At 34.0% G+C, this 13504-nt stretch overlaps 1 long non-coding RNA gene across 1 annotated transcript in view; it reads right to left on the bottom strand.

Moving 5' to 3' along the window:
- Nucleotides 1–12756, bottom strand: part of LOC110468235 (uncharacterized) — a 100749-nt gene extending 87993 nt beyond the window's left edge. Inside the window, exon 1 of the long non-coding RNA XR_002465051.3 lies at nucleotides 12692–12756. This is a non-coding gene — a long non-coding RNA (uncharacterized LOC110468235). The remainder of the gene's footprint in view (nucleotides 1–12691) is intronic.
- Nucleotides 12757–13504: the final 748 nt, after the last annotated feature.

The following is a 13504-nucleotide window of genomic DNA, read 5'->3' as shown; positions in this document are numbered from 1 at the left end:
GGATGAAGTCTTCGAAAAGTTCCTGCACTTTTTTCACCAATAGTTTCCAGGAATTATATTTTGTTTTCCCTCCTGCCTCCCTCCACACCTAGCTTTTTGTTTTAAAGCACTAGAAAGTATTAAGTCTCTTCACTACGAGCCAGCCAATATCTAAATAATTTTACACATTTTTTTTCATTGCAAACATGTCAGCATTTTACCACTATTTTAGGATTGCAAAGTCAAATGGAAAGTAGTACTCATCTGTCAGTGTTCTGTTTAGAATGCATCTATTAGTTGAGAAGTAGAATTAATTATCTGCTAACTATCTGGTTTTTATATTTGGCATGAAATGTAGATGGAGATAAATTTATGTACTTGACACACGAAAACCACTTCAGTATCCTATCAACTGACTGGAGGAGTAGGTAGGGACTTTTACACTTCAAGAGCTAGAATTGCATTTCTTACTTTCAGAAGTTACATCAAGTAGACATGTAGTGTGATTCACAGCAAGTGACAGAGAGGACTGGATGTTTTAAGGGGAGAAAAAGACCAAATCTGTAACTGATTAAATATTTCCTCCCAAAAGACCAAAAAAAAAGTAAAATTGAGGGTGGTTTTCCTTTTTTTGCCTCCTACACGGTAAGAAATGGTAAGATATAAAATATTCTAGAACTATAAAAGGAAACTGGAATTCTGGTTTTGAGTCATTGCAATGATTTTACCCATTTCCCTTAGGATTTTTTAAAAATTTAATTGAAAAAAAGGAGCCATTTATATAATTTTCTAACTTCACATCTAATTGAGAATATGCAAATTTCTTCTTTATGGAAATATTACAATTGTCTAAATCCGTTTGGATATTTAAAAACAGTCTTGCATTTAAGAAAAGAATTCCAGAAATTCCCCTGATTAATATATATAAGATGGAATCCAAAAGATGATCCAATTTCAGCACCAAATATTGTGGGTTTGCCTTACTGTCTCACTAGGTTTCAGATGATCTGTTTTCTTTCCTTATTCTATAACTATTGAACCCTAAATAAGAGTTAAATTCTTAAAGAAATTATCCATTATTTTTATAGCTGGCTCTTCTGTTAAATATCTGACCCAGAATTTTGTCATTAACAGATTAACAAGTCTGAGAGACAAAGACTTTTTTTTAAACATAAATGTTTCTTCACAAGTGCAATGTCTTAAACAGGGCTTTTGGATGGTTTGTTTTGTTTTGATCTTTCTATATTTTCTTTGTACTTTCAGCTGAAAAATAGATGTTAATATTTGAGCTGTGAAATCTGAAATCTGAAATACCTTTTTTTTAGCTTCCTACACACTGAAGAGGTCAAACATTCATTTAGGGCTTACCTTACAAACCACATGAAGGTACTGACACGAGATACAATTCCAGAATTCAGTTAATAATTGACAGATAATTAACAGAATTGAGGATGCACAGCAAGCAACATGCTTAGATCTTGGCCTGGATCTTCTGAGTTTTATTGTGTTTTTTTTCTCTTCACCATAATTTCTTAAGGTTCTAAAAGAAGTGCTGCAAATGTGTCTTCCAAGAGTGTTACAGTATTGCTGTCAAGTGTCTCTAATAGGTTGTTTTTATCTGGGCAGCGTGCAATCTGAGGTTCAGTGCTGTGGCACAGTGAAGGCTATTTGGAATTCAAGATGCTTCGCAAATGGCAACATTTATAAAGTGTGATTGCATCCAGTGATATTCACCACAAATGAGCTCGCTCAGTGTTCTTCACATTATGATTTAAAGCCCCCTTCTAGCCTCTGAGGATAGATATGAGATACAATTTATTCAAAATTCAGAAATATTGCAGATGAATTACAGACGCCCATAAAAACATTAACTACACATACATATATTGTAGATATATCATATACTGGACTAAATACATTTAGAATTTACTGCAGCTTACACAGGAAAAAAATGCACAGGCTATTAAATAAGCCATATTCCAAATCAGATACATAACTTATCTAATCAGATACTTAATATATTGAATCAAAATCACTGCACCTGCTACATCAAATACATCACAGATTGAATGAAACGTACCATCCAAAGAGCACATCGATATTAAACTAAACCATGTTGAACAGCTACATAATTTGCTAAATTAAATAAATTGAGCCAATACAGTAGTCACTGAGCCTAGCAAACAGATCATAAACAAACACAAGGCTTAGAGGTTTTGAAAGGGCTTGCCATGCATTAGATCTCTGTATCTCTACTTGTATCTTATTTTAAAACGGAGAAATTCTTCCAGAGCTTGGAAAATCAATTTTTAATCATTGAATAATCACCTGGCAAGTTAGGTATCACACTTGAAGAAGAACTGCTAACATTCTTAGACATCCAGTGCCTTCAAAAATTATAAAATTAATAGTAAATCAGATTCATGAAATTCCAACTAAAGGTGTACCCTGAGAAAGTCTAAAGAAAATATCCTATTTTGGACGTTTTTCCTCACAACTGTTCTTAGAAAAAAGCCATAATGAAAAAGAGCAAGGTGAGTAAAAGATGAGAAAACAAAAATCTTATTTCAGAGACATTTTTAAATAAATAAGTGACATGTGTTAAGGTCAGATGACAAGTTTAGTGTGACACAGACCAAAGTTCTTTCTTTAAATAATTTTCCAAAGGCCAAGTATTTTCAAAAAATTTTACCTAAGGCTAAGTAGCAAAGCATTAGACTTCCAACATTCAATTTAATCAGAGTTCTGCCTCTTAGACTGGTTTAGTCCAGTAAATTGATAATGTTTTATCTTAATTAATACAGAATATAATTTTATAAAAAGCATTGTTGAAGACAAATGTAAATGAATATAGACATTTTGTGATACATTCAATAGTCTTCAATTATAAAATAAAAATAAATATTGATTTGATGGCTTTTTTTTTTCTTTCTTTTTTTTTTTTTTTTGAAAGGCTTGCTTCATAAGAGACAGTTGTGATTCCAAATATCATGTTGGTATTTCTGCTGCAAAATCAAGAAGGCACCATTGCCAAAGTCTAATACATAGTTGTATCAATTTTGGAGACAAGTTAAACTTACACATAGAGTAAATCTGTGGTTTTAAAGTACTTAATTCTTTTAAAAACTCTACACAAGTACATAAAGCCAAACAAACTAATTAAGATTTATGATTACTACACAAAAATATTTTAATTGGTAGTTTGTGTTTCATTTGATCTAAGTTTTCAGACTCCCTAAAGCCTGATGTAAGCATCATGTTGACACTCAAGTTCACACAGAAAATCCAACTTTATATGAATAAAGTTGAAACTCTGATCATATGGGAGGCCCATCGTTCAGTAACTGGGTTGGGCTCGAAGATCTCAAAGCTCTTTTCCAACCCAGATGATTTTTCATTTTGTGATGAACACATTTACCTGGGAGCTCTGGATATCTGTTTCCTCTGAGCTGCAAAACTATGCAGTTATTCTTTTTGTAACACAATAAATATTTAACCTGTGATTTCTCGAAATGGTACAATTGCAGACAAGAGATACAGGAAAGATTAGAACTTTTATAATTTTATCTCACATTCCCTTCCAGTATCTCTAAGTGTTAATATCCACGGAAAAACATAAAATCCTCTCCGAACTCTCTCAGCCCCTGTGAAGGAAATGATGCTGTTCCTCATTAAACATTATCAGTGCTTACCTAAAAAAGCAAGGTGGTTTTCTCTGAAAGCATTAACAAATCCTGAGGTGTCAATACATGGAGAGATAGAAACTCTGCAGAAGCCTTTTATTTGTAATTCTCTTTTCCCCCTGAACAGGGGGGCCAGCTGGAGTCTTTCACCCACCAAAGCATCATCTATAACTCAAACCAGCAATCGATACCAAAAGCAGATGTTTGATGAAAACTTCTCTTGCTTTCTGAGCTTCAGTCTCCTTAACCCACACTGAGAAGTTAAAGTAAGAAAGAGGAACACTATTGATGTAAAGGGCAGAGCGAGGGATGAAAAAAGCCATGTCAGAGTTAGAAAAGGTAAACTTCTTTTTACAGAGCTCTTCAATACAGCGGGTTGAGCTCAACAATCCTGTAATTCTCTAAATTAGACTGCTTTCATGGAAGGCTCACAGTTGCTGTGTTTTGAAGAAAATACATTTGCATCCTTTAGAGACATTCAACACTGCTTTAGAAAGGCATCTAGTGAAAGGTCAATGGTGCAAACACTGCCTTGCCTATAACCTTTCATTTCTAATGAAATGCTCCACAGATTCCCGAGGGGAAAACAGCTTGTAGAGCTCCTATAAGTTTTATTTCAAAAATCAAGTTCCCACACAGCACATTTAGAGAAGCTTTTTAACTCTGCTGCCCACCACCTTTCAGGAAAATCACTAACCTTTAGCTCTCATCTTGTCTGTGCCTTAATAGCCAAGGAGGGATATGTTAAATTTAGTCCTGTTTTTCAAAACTGTATTTCTGAACAATTAGCTTGCTGTGGGTTGCTGTGTGGTATAAAGTCTTTCAGGATAGAAGGAGTGTCGTGTTTTCAATTTTCCTAGAAACACACTGGCTATTTTTACATTCAGCAGGAGAAAAAGTAAGGCTGGTTTCAAAACACAATACACAAAGCAGAACCCTGCGTGCAGCCCTGCTTTTATGGGGGTTTCTTGTAGCTCAGAGGCCCCAGGCATGAGGATGTCACTGAAAATGTGGTGTCATTAATAATTGCAGCTGAAATTGGGTAGTAGATTGTATAAGATTGGATTCAAAGTGGTGGTATCAGTTCCTTTTCCCAGATTTATTAGATGAAAAAGCAAGTAACATGGAGCAGGGCAAACATCCCAGCACTGAGCAGGGACAGCAAAGTTTTGCATCAGGATCAGACTCTGCAAGTGAAATATGACTTTAAGGAGACAAAAGTCTGTCAAAAAGCCAAATGATGTTAGTTCACACAGTGTTAAATACCCAAGAGCTTAATTTAGCAGAGGAGTTGCTCTGATAAATCTGTTCCCTCTTCATACCAGATTACCGAGAAAAGGATGAAAAAATTCCATTAAAGAGAAGAATAACAGGATATTTTCAATAAGGAGTTTCTAAATTTGGCATATGATTATGCATCACGAAAAGAGGTTTGCAATGTAACCATAATGGAAAGTTCACACCCTGGTTATAGGGAAGTACACATACTAAAATCTGAATTTCTTTTGGGAAACTTGTAAACTGAAACCATATAAATCCCATAATAAATCAAATACATGAAAACACCCCTATTATTGATAAAGGGTCTCAAATTTCCTAAAAAATCCAAAAATATGTAGAAACTCTATAATATTAACCTTAATATTATAGGTCATTCCCACTAATACTTATGAACAAAAACTCCAGGATCCACTGAGAGTTATTAAAGGAAGAATTCTGGATATTTAATGTCTTGTCAATATTTTAAGACATATGGCATACCTGATTTATTTTATTTTAAGCTGACCTGAAAAATACTTGTTTAAAGTCAGAAAAAAACCCCACCAAATTCCTTAGGGAGCCATTAAAACCATAACTTACATAATTCCAATCATAGCTTTCTCTTACACATATATCTATATATACTTAAGTATAGATAGATGTGTGTGTGTTACTTAAGGCGAGGCTTGGGAAGGCAAATATTTTTATCTGTTAGAAAAGAAAAATTCTGCTTTGTTAAAGCAGAACTTGCATCAGAAATTTGTGACTGGCTTTCAAGTTTCACAGAAACTTCATTCAAATCCCATTTTGTCAGACATCGCACTATGGTGGGATCTCATGCTCGCATCACCCAGAGGACCAAGTCTGTGGAATGGGGGGGTCCTAGGACACAGCATTTCACACAGTAGGTGTGAAATTCAAATTCCAGACTGAAAAAAAGGCTGATTTCCTCCTTTCCCTATGAATCAATCAGCCCTTACTGGACCCACCTGCTCACAGGCAGGAGCTGCAGAATTCCCACCAAACACAGCACGATGAGCTGCTCTCCAAATCACCCAATTTAGGATACTTTGTGCTCTGCTCTTTTCATTCTTCCAGACATTATTATTAGATTGAGTCTAGCTGCTTAGCTCGCAGAAATAGGAGCACAGAATGCAGCAAAGAAAAAAATAGCCTTGAAAAAATAACTTGACATTTTGACTTTCCCCCTAGAAATAATTGGAGTCATCTTTAATTTCACCCAGACTGGAGATAGTATACTAAATAGTCAAGTGCTCTTTTACAGTGCTCTGAAAGAAATGCAGACTTCTTTTTTTTTACTTTCTTTTTTTACTTTTTTTTCCTTTTTAACTACTTACATATTTGTGATTGGACATAAAGGCATCAGTACCTTTTGCTGGACAGTTATTTGGTAGATACATTTTCTACTTTTTGGTAGGTGACATGAGTCACAGAAAACAGTCCTAAACCATATCTAAATAAAATAAAAATGTGTAAATATTACTCAAAAATAGACAAGCATTTTAACAAGCAACTGATTAAAACTAGTTATAAGGCATTTTGAAGATCCTTTGGGAAAGCTGTTCATTAAAACAGGACGGGGAAAACAATCTGTATTTAAATTTATTTGATGCCGAGAGTTTAATCAGAGAGGAGATATCCTTCTTACTCTATGAAAATTACATAAAAATAAAGGGCTATTAAAAAAATTTGGTCTAGAAATACACATTTATCTATTAAAATAAATGAGTCTATCTTTTGATAGATAACCATCCCGTGGTCTGCTTTTACTATTTGAAACAGCTGCATCATCTGCATTAGAGAATTAGTTAAAAAAAGGAAAAAGAAAGGAAAAAAATTATTATAAGGTACATAATAAGTTTTGGGAAATAAAAAATTATTTGTAGGCAAATGATGTGCAAGCACAAAGAAATAATTTTATCCCAGGCAAAGAAAAATTTCCCATTTTGTTCTTGAACCCCTAGAAGAGCAATATTTCCACACACATAGATGGCTGTTAAAAAAAATATAAAATTGATTCTCATCATGAAAAGCAGAACAAAGCATACTTGAAATATATTTTACACAGAATATCAGAGATTTTACACAGAGATTGCTTTAAGCAATTAAGCTCAAGTTCTAAGCAACTATTCTTAATTTTCTTCATATCTCATCAACTTGCTATATCTCTTTTCTCTTCTTTCTCTGCTACAAACTGTTGATAGTCTTACCAGTGGCCTTTAAAAATGGAAGAAATTGATGCAAGATGGTTTGAATAAGTTTTTAGAGCAATGACACAGACTGGGAGGGGTACCCAAAGCTCAGGGCTGAGAAATGGTGATTGTGAGTAGGTGAGTCATTGCCTGTGAGAAATGAAATGCCAGCAGCTCTTTGGGGAACTTTTGCACAAACAAAGCCCCAAAATCTGGAGCTCTTCCAGGTCAGGATACAGAACCCAGGTACTTTGCTGCTTATTTCCCACAGAGTATCAAGATTAAGGTTCATTCCTTATAGATTTAGCATAAATACTTATCTTCAGCTTGGCTGAAATTCTGCAGGTGCTTTGAGGGGATTTTTTTTTTTTTTTTTTTTTTTTGACTTAGAGAATGACATGTAAATACATTCTTGTTTCCTTGAACATCCTGTTTATACTGATAGCACTAAACAAGGTTTTATATATTTCTTTCATTTCCTGATAAATTATGTATATTCTGATAAGCTGGAAACTCCCTTGCCTTCTTAGTTTTTTTTTCCTTTTTTTTTTAAATTTTCCCAACTACTGTGGCATTGCACCTGTCTCATCATACCTGAAAAAGCACAGGTGCCATATAAAAATTAAAGCTGTAACAAAGCAAATGAGCAATTAAACAAAGGAACTCGGTACAGGACAAGAATTCTGCAGGAATTCTAAGACACAAAAGGCAAAATAGCGAAGGAGACAATGAAATTCCTTTTTCTGGAAATCAAACAGCTAAATAAGAGCCAAAACATCTCTTTGTTTGGCATTGACCCTGTGTGATGCTGGGTAATCTCACCGGACCTCAGCTACAAAGCCTCAAGTACCCTCATGTTACAAAACATTTTGAAAATATAGTGAAAATCATCATTAAATTGCTGTTATTATTAAATTTATTTCCTCTACTATGTGGTTCTAAAAGACTAAAAGAATGAGAGGAATCTTTTATTTCCCTCCTGAAAACTCAAATATAACATATGGCACTGGAAAGTAATCAGTATATACTGATCCTTGGAGTAGGATCTGTACCAAAAATGCCCCAAAAAACAAAACAAACCTTGACTAGAAAAAAAAAAAGAAAAGAAAAAATGAGATGTGTTTTTCTCTTCTGATAGAAAAACCCCAAGCAAGAAGCAACCAAGCAATTTGTGGTTTGTCTGAGTTATTTTCTACTATGGAGAAAACCCCATATTCTTTATTAACTGCCAGATTTCATGCTATGTGCATTAAAAGGGCCCCATTATACTGTTTGCATGTTATTTTTTCATCATCCCAATTCTCACCTGCATCATTCTCCCATCTCACAGAGTCCTACAGAGAGAAATAACTCCTTCTATGTTTTTAAATAGTAAAATCCAACATCTAAACAAAAAGGTGTGGCACAGAAAACTCATTGACATTCTTGGCATTTGATTTTCATTCAGATGCATCTGCCTGTTAAAAGAGTTGTCAGAAAACTCCCTGGTTTCAGAAAACTCTGTCTAAATCATCTCTGGCATTTTCCACTAAACTTTTCTGTAGGAGTTTGAAACACATCACCCTGTTTTTTAATCCTGACTCTCCAAAGAATTCACTTATTAGCATTTGAAAGAATCTCTTACCTGTAAAGAAACCTTTACAGCCACAGTTCTGAAAATGCATAACACATCTTCCTTGGAATATTTATTTCTGTCACAAGGATGAGTAGATATCTTGTATTTCATTGAGAAAATTAAAGTCCTTCCCTCAGTATTTCCAGACATTGGGAGTAATAAGGATGGATAATGACAGTTGCCTTCTTACAGTGCCTACAGATTTTCCTCAGTTTGAACAAATTATTTTGGTCCCCTTTTCTAGTTTCCCTGCACTGTAACTAGAAGGGATGGGAAGAACTTCTCTCCATAGAGTCCTACTCATTATAAGGATGAATGAAGCTGAAATTGAAATCTGACTTTCTCAAAATGTACCAGACATAAAAGAAATATATTTTTGAATATCTGGAAATGAGAAAATCACGGGCTGAAAATTAATTTTGTGTTAAATAAGAATTGGACTATCCTAATAAATAGGAGTCAAAGCCAGGAATAGAAAATGTTGCATGTTTTGTCAAAAACAGAAAACCTGCTAGGCTCTATTAGAAGTGTTATCAAGACTGTCAAAATCTGTTTGGAATAACACAATAACGTGTCATGACGACTCCCATTCCAGTTTCTTCAGATGCCATAAGCAATATAAAATCAGAGAATATTAAAATGTGTGGATTTATTTTTTTAAAACGCTCATATTAGAAATCTTATTATTTCTATAAATACATATTTTTTATTGATATAGTCCTTTTTGCCACAAACATTGATTACAAATCAATACTTTTTTTTCATTGTAATGTAACCCCCTACTATAAACATTAACACAATCACAGCTACTGTGTTTGCCACCAGTAAAACTGAGAATAGCCAAAGCACATCAGCTGTTTCTGCATTTATTCTAAACTCAGAAACAAGTCTAGACTTTTATGTTTTAAAGCCACTCCAGAAGACTGGATCTGAAAGAAACCAAAGGTTCCCAAGTGACCACAGTGCAGCAGTACTTTCTCTTCTCATAAAATAACACTTGGATGCAAAAATACACAAGCAAACAATAAAGACTCTTTCTAAGTATTTTTTTTTCACTATTAGCATTAATAAAACCATATGCTCCCTAGACAATGCCTTTTCTTATTAATTGAGCCTTTGGGTGATATACTGACAATACTGGTATCCAGAAAGTAGAAACTATTCCAGGCATTGGCTCTCAATGCAAACCTCTGAGAAGAATTTCAGCTGTCTATCAGGGCAAACTGCAGAATTACAGCTCCTTTTTTTTTTTTTTTTTTTTTTTTTCCTTTATGATTTTGCTTTTTAGATAAGAAAATCAGGCACAGAAGGACAAATTATGTAAAGACAAGAAATAAGTAACCAAAAGTCATAAGGTCATAGTGGAGCTGAGAAAAAAATTTGCCAGATCTTGATTTTAAAAAGCACTTTTCTAAAAGTAAAAACTAAATGCTAAATCAAAATACAAGAATTATATTTTTTTATTTTGCAATGTCATATAAAAATGAAAACTAATTTAATGTAAAGTTATATAAAACAATCTATTATAAATATTTATGGTTTTTTTTTTAAAGAGAAATAAAACCAAGATTGTGTTATTTTTCCATTTACGGGATTTTATTTGTTATTTATTTTTATAACTCTATATGAATGACTATCTAATAAAGGATTTGTGGCCACTGAAAAGCAGCTACAAATGCACGAACTGGACATCAAGTGACTGGGTCAGGTAGTGCTTACAGGCCACTTCATGAGATACAGAGCTGTTGCAAAATTGTCATAATCCCAATTATCCAATGCCAACTGGCAATGTTCTTGAGAAGGGTGTCTACAAATAGTGAGGAGAAATAAAGAGTAAAGAAGAAATTGTAGAAATCTGAACTGGGTAAAATTTAACTGGGAAAATGGTAGGAAACCTTTGTTCTTATGTGCAAACAATGCCAAATATTTTCTATTGCCAATGTTCTCTCTTCAGGGGTTTTTTTATGTGCTCTAGGAAATGTTATTAAAATTAACATTAGGTAAGAGGCTAAAATCTGTCTTGAAATCAGGAGGGGGCAGGAGGAATTTCTGTGAGAAGAATATACTGAAGATTTTTAGTTTAGTAAGCTTGACCTTAAGGAATTCTCTTATCCTCCTCAGACTGTTCCCCTTCCAAAGATGCAGTATACTACTGCTACCATATACTTAATAAATTTTGAGTGTGGTGCTCAGACCTCCTGAAGTAAAAAGTTCTTAGTCAATCCAAAGAGTTTGTAAAGAAATGGATTGTTAGGGGAAGTCACACTTTTCTGTGTATTTCTCAGAAGTCTCAGAAGTGGACATTTTAATTGGATGCCAGCTGAACTCAAAAATAATTGAATAGAAATATTTTCTCCTGTGGCTTGCTGGGTATTATTTGTATATATATCTATATCTATATCTATATCTATATCTATATCTATATCTATATCTATATCTATATCTATATCTATATCTATATCTATATATATATATATATCTGACAGGTTGATGTGGATTACATCCATTTCACTTTCCTACAGAGAGGTCCTGGTTTCTTAAGGGATGAGTTTGTTTATACTTAGGATAAATTAGCAGTATGCATTTTGCATATAGTAAAATGCCTTTGCAAGTGCACAGATCAGGTTTTTTCCTTATCCCTGCTTCCTTCCATGGAAATAACAAAATATTTTAGAGTAACAGCTTATACATATCCAAAAAGGTCTGTATGATAAAATTTGTTTCCACAGGGAAGCAGGATATTTACATGGCACTAGATCACTAAATATTGGCTCTTTTACTGCTTTGCTTTCTCTGTAGCTCCAGACCAGTACATGGTATTTATTGGTAAACCTGGCAGAAAAGTGTACATTTGCCACAGAAAATGAGTTTCCCTGGCTGCAAAGAAAAGTTTCTATTTATAATAAATATTGCCCAAGATCTTAAGAAAACCAAACAACAAAAAAAAATCAAAACAAGGCCACATATTTGCTTTTGTCCCATGGATGTGTAAAAATTGAATCAGGGTCATAACCTCAGTTGATGAAGTAAAGGCTTGGCTTGCAGAGGCTGATCCTGAATGGAAATGGTTTCATTTGAGGGCTGTAGCAGTGTTGGGTATTATCAGGATTGACTGTCTCCCTATATATCAATAACCTTGATTTGAGAAAATGTGTTGAACTATAACAAAACCTAAAATGGAAGAAGACAATCAATATAAAAGAGAGAAACCAAAACATACACACACATATATATATATATATATATAAATAAACTTAATATACTGAAGAAAGCAGAAACATGGACAGCTGCATCCTTTATACAGGCATTATATAAGTTCATTAAATATTTTGTACACACTTTGCTATAAAAAAATTGTAGGAGTTTGGTGTTTCTTGTGGCAGAGATGTCTTTTTATTTGTACTAGAACATGGACACCAAAAGCAAAATAAAACTTACTAGAGCGACTTGTTGGATTCCAATAATATTCCCTTATTTCACTGTAATTTGATATAAATGCCAGGAGGGACAATTACATGGTTATTGCAGTCCCCATTTCATTTCTCCAGCAATGCCTGTTATTTATTTACCATCTTCTCATTGGGTTGTTTTCAGGCCCACATCCCTAGTAAATATAACACTTTCTGCTTTTGGTCACTGTTGGGATATTTCATAGCTACCAGTGAAGCATCTGTGGCTCCTTCAGAGTTAAAAATGAACTTTTCTGACAGAAGAAGAAAACAATAGCAAGTGATACATATTCAAAGTACTGACACTTTCTGCCAGATATATGGATACACTTCCAATTGCCATCTAAATGTTACTGGTAAATGTTAAAGAGCTTTTTGTCTATCCAGATTTTCTGGGCAAGAGCATTCAATACAGAACAGTGTGGGAAGAAAACTTCACTGTGTTATTTTATGAGCAGTAAAAATTGTTTACAAAATCTAAGTTTTAATTACCTTTGAGATTTTCAGCACCGATTCGGCAGATCTCTCTCTGTTTTCATCACAGCAGGAAAAGGAGAAACAGCCTAATAAAGACAGGTAAGCATAATTGTTCATTACACATTACAACTTCTAGAGGGGATTTCACTTGCTGCTGGAGGGTTGAGACAAGCTTACAGTACAAGAAAATCTTAAATTAACAAATTCTCTCATATCTTAAAGCAGCAGTATGAAATGTGAAGGCACCTCAAGGTAGTGCTCTCCTAAACCCTGACTTCCAGGGTTATCACACCACTCTGCTGTGGCTGCCAGCTTTGACACTGACAAAAGAACACCAAAAAAATTAAGTCTGAGACTGACAGAGAGAACAAAGAATGTTACTGGTGTCAGCATGATGCTTCCTGACTACTGTTAAACAGTAGGAGAAGCTTGGCAGTTGCTGGGCAAGAGATGGGATATTTTTGCCCTAATATATCTGTTAATTTTTTTAAAAAATAGCAGTGGTATAATTTCAACATATTTCTGTTTATGTTGAAATAGTATGAAAATCCTGAACACTTTCCCTATAAATAAAAACTAGCTGAATAAGACAATTCTGTTTAGAGATATTAATAAATGCAACCTCAAAAAAGCAATCTCTTCTTAAAGGCATCAGTCAGTTTTGTAAGGAAAATAATTCATTTTCTTCTGGAAGAAATAGAAAGTTTGACTTTTAATTAACAGCATTAACTAAAAGAAGTATTAAGGAAGAGAACAGAGGACAAGAACTGAAATGGAATCATTATGTCTATAGAAGAAGATTAGAAGCCAAAGTGTTAGAAATTCGTA

This window comes from Lonchura striata, chromosome 4 (assembly GCF_046129695.1).
Source record: "Lonchura striata isolate bLonStr1 chromosome 4, bLonStr1.mat, whole genome shotgun sequence".
NCBI lineage: Eukaryota > Metazoa > Chordata > Aves > Passeriformes > Estrildidae > Lonchura > Lonchura striata.
The sequence above is the reverse complement of the archived record's forward strand: the minus strand, read 5'-3'. Positions and strand labels throughout refer to the sequence as shown.